This window comes from Hylobates moloch, unplaced genomic scaffold, assembly GCF_009828535.3.
Source record: "Hylobates moloch isolate HMO894 unplaced genomic scaffold, HMol_V3 SCAFFOLD_6, whole genome shotgun sequence".
Classification (NCBI taxonomy): Eukaryota; Metazoa; Chordata; class Mammalia; order Primates; family Hylobatidae; genus Hylobates; species Hylobates moloch.
The window spans coordinates 25,938,438-25,942,601 of NW_026652281.1; the positions used below are offsets into that span (position 1 = coordinate 25,938,438).

General features: G+C 41.7%; 1 pseudogene; it reads right to left on the reverse strand.

Annotated features, from left to right (window-relative positions):
- Window positions 1-515: 515 nt before the first annotated feature.
- Window positions 516-1,460, reverse strand: LOC116470510 (arginine-fifty homeobox-like; annotated as a pseudogene).
- Window positions 1,461-4,164: the final 2,704 nt, after the last annotated feature.

Sequence of the window (4,164 nt, forward strand, 5' to 3'; positions counted from 1 at the left end):
CCTGGGTGACAGTGTGAGACTCTGTCTCAAAAAACAAAAACAAAAACAACAAACAAAAAATTAGCCGAATGTGGCGGCGGGCACCTGTAGTCCCAGCTACTCAGGAGGCTGAGGTGGGAGAATCACCTGAGCCCAGGAGGTCAAGGCTTTGGTCAGCCATGATTGTACCACTGCATTCCAGCCTGGGTGACAGAGAGAGACCTAGTTTTTAAAAAATAAAGTGGATAACTCCCAAAACCACCGTCCTACTTTTAGAAAATCCAGGATAGTTTTGGGAAGGGAATTTTGGAGTCTCATTGGCCACGTAAGGGACTGGAAAGCCTTCTCAGGAAGAATTGTGGGGCTGATTGCATAGTGCCTAGCTCTACTTGGAAAACTCTTTTTGCAACGTTTCCATGGAAATCAGAGACACAGCCCCAGATGTTTGCGTTAAAATGAGACAAAGGAAAAAAAAGTCATGTACAAGAGGCAAGAAGACCTCTTTTCTAAATGGTCCATATTTATTAGTAGTCTGGTCAGAGAAATCCAAAGTCTACCATATTGGAGGTCTTCTGGAATTCCAGGCTGTCTGTTAGACTTTAGGCTTCAAAGCTTTGGCTTGTCATACTGGGCCAGGTTTGTGTGGGAGATAGGCTTACAGCTGGACCAGCAAAGGTGCTCAGAGAGGAACCCTGTCCTCCTACCTGGTACCTTGTGGGTGAGAGATACTGATACAGACAGTGGAAAGAAGAGCTGGATATTTCATTCTCATTAGGAACATTGTACAGTTCTATGATTTGGGATATGTCATAGGCATCAGAGTACAAAGCAGGAACTGAGGCCACCAGCCTCTCTCATTGAGTATTTTGCATTTGGAAGTTACTTGTGGGACTATCAGTGAAGGTGGAGTTCCAGGCTCAATTGGAAGGGTCTAAGGGCTGAGGAGGAAGGGAGCTGTAGAAATCTGAAACCACAGAAGAAAAAGCATAAGGATTTGCGGATGTTCTAGGGGAGGTGGGCCCATTCTTCTTGGATGGAAGGATCTAGTTTGCTTGCTTTGCTGATTGCTGCTGCTGCTGCTTCAATCTGAATTGCCAGTTCCTGAAACAAGCCTTTACTGTTGACTCCAGTAGGTTGAGTTTCAAAACTAGTTTCTCCTGAAGATTTCTATCTGGGAACATGGTCTGGCTAAACAGAGCTTCTAGCTCTTCATACTGTTGGTGGGTGAATGAAGTACATTCTTGATGCCTTCTCCATATTGTTGTAGTCCCAGATGCTCGGGAGGCTGAGGTGGGAAGATCACTTGAACCTGGCAGGTTGAGGCTGCAGTGAGTGGATACCATGCTACTGCACTCCAGCTTGGATGACAGACTGAAACTGGGACTAGCTGGATCCTGTGGTGGTATCACCTTCATGTTGGAATCATTACTGTTGATGAAAGGGTCTGGCTGGAAATTCTCTGGGGCCATTCTGTTCATCATGGTTTCTGAAATCTGTCATGAATCCTCTTAGACTAACCATTTTCAGTCCTGCATGGTGTGTCTCTCTCTGGAAATGCAGTTTCCTTAGTGTATCCAAAAATTTTTAAATAACTTCTGTATCCAACTCAAAAATAAAAGAACAAATAACACAATTAAACAATGGGCAAAGGTGTGAATGGACATTTCTTCTAAGAAGGTAGATAAATGGCCAATAAGCACATGAAAAAGATGCTCAATAAATATCATTAGTCACTAGGGAAATGCAAATCAAATCCACAACAAGATACCACTTCACACTCACCAGGATGGCTAAAATAAAAAAGACAGACAATAACAAGTGTTGGTGAGGATGTGGAAAAACTGGGATACTCATGCTTTCCTTGTGGGAATGTAAAATGATGCAACGGCTTTGGGAAACAGTTTGGCAGTTCCCCCTAAAGTTAAACAGAGTTACCATTCGATCCTGCAATTCCACTTCTGGATATATACCCAAGAGAATTGAAAATATATGTTCACACAAAACTTGTATACCAATAATGTATACATTATATCTATACAATGGAATGTCATTCAGCCATAAAAAGGAAAGAAGTATGAATACGTGATACCCCAGGAATGAACCTTGAAAACATTATGCTCAGTAGACACAAAAGGCCATATATTATATGATTCCACTTATATGACATGTCCAAAATAGACAAATCCATAGAGACAGAAAGTAAGTTAGTGGTTGCCAGGGGCTGAAGGGGAAGGGGAAGGGGAGTGACTAATGGATATGAAGCTTATTTCTGAGCTGATAAAAATGTTCTGGAATTAGATAGTGATGGTTGTGCAACTTTGTGAATGTACTGAATGCACCAAACTGCACATTTTAAAAGAGTGAATTTTATGATATCTGGATCACTGTATACCTCAGTAAAAAATCCTTATCCAAGATGATGATAACACCTAACATTTATTAAAGGATAGTGTAAGAAATTGTGCTATAAGTTTGATGAATTATTTTATTTAATTCTCTTAACAGTCACAGGGGTATGTGAGTCTTATTATTTCTACCTTACAGAGAGGAAACTGAGGCTTACAGAGAGTTACTAATTTGTCCAAGTCACGTGGGGTTTAATGCCAGACTTCAGTTTTGGTTTGATACCAGACTCGGGTTTTTAACACTATGCGCTAGAGCCTCTGTAATAAGCATGACTAGACTTTGAATAATTTCCTGTTGTCCCTGTATTTGGGTCACTGGGTTCACCTTTGGTGTTTTTGGACCTTTTGATATTTTATTCCTTCAGGATTCTATAACTGGATGCTCTAGTGACCGGGAATAGGAATAGATCTGTCTGGCGGTCCACCCCTCATCTCTCACTTCAATAAAGGACTTTGTTGACGGCCACCTCCATCCCCTGTTTGCTCAAACATAATTCACTTGGAACAGCTCTTTGGGTACTTCAATCTAAATGAAAGCCCTCCTTTTAGAGGTTCTCGCTGAACTGTATCCTTCTTTTTTATAGCAAGTATTACAGTCAAGTAAAAATTTGATTAATAGCTGTCTTCCTCACTAGCCTACAAACTTCATGATATCAGGGACCAATATAGTTTGAATATTTGTTGCCTCCAAATCTCATGTTGGAATTTTGAGTGCCAGTGTTGAAGGTGAGCCCTAGTGGGAGATGTTTGGGTCATGGAGGCTGATCTTTGGGTCATGTGCTGTCCTCATGGTAATGAGTGTGTTCTCAGTCTATTAGTTACCAGGAGATTTGATTGTTAAAAAAGAGGCTGACACCTTCTCTCCTCCCTCTTTCTCCCTCTCTCATAATACGACACATGGGCTCCCCTTTGCCTTCCGCCATGAGTAGAAGCAGTCTGAGGTCCTTACAGGAAGCGGATGCTGGCATCATCCTTCTTCAAAAAATTAGCCTCAGGTGTTCCTTTATCACAATGCAAATAAACTGAGGCAGGAACATGTCTGCTTTGCTCACTATTATACATTCAGAAAGTAGCCCTGAGCACACAGTAAGTACTCAGTAAGTATCAACTGAATGACTAAACACCAGCACAGTGTGAAGATACCTGCAATTTTCACACTTCTCTACTGTCCCCTACTACACAGGGTTCCTTTTTAGAAATGTCTATGTTATTCCTCTGGCTTCTGGATTCAGTGCTTAAGCTCAGCATGGGAGTGCTTCAAGGCCACTGCTGGCTTGCACTGTCGGAAAGTGACGCACTAGTGGAAGGCTTTGGCTTTGGTTCTAACCCCAGAGACTTCTCTAAATGTTTCCCATGTGTTGTGCTCCTCCACTCTGACTGGGATTTTGGCTATCACCTAATTCCTTGCCTCCACTAACCCTTATGACTGTTCATAATAACATTTCCCATGAGCTCCCCCACGATGCTAAAAAATTTTACACCTGGCAAATCTATCACCACCACCTAAGTGGTTAAGCATGTACACGGCAATATTCCCAGAATAGAAGCAAAATGAACAATCCCGAAATGTTAATTTCCCTAGGTTATACAGCAAATAAGTGATAGAACCAGAATGAGAAACTTACTAGATTCTGAACTTTTTAAGGGATCTGTTTTGTATATTTGTTTTCCTTACTATGCCCGGCACAGTCCCTGGCACTATTAGGAACTCATTCAATATTTCTTAAATAGAACCCAAAATTCTTTCTGGAGGGGACTCACACTCTGTCCTGCTTCTACA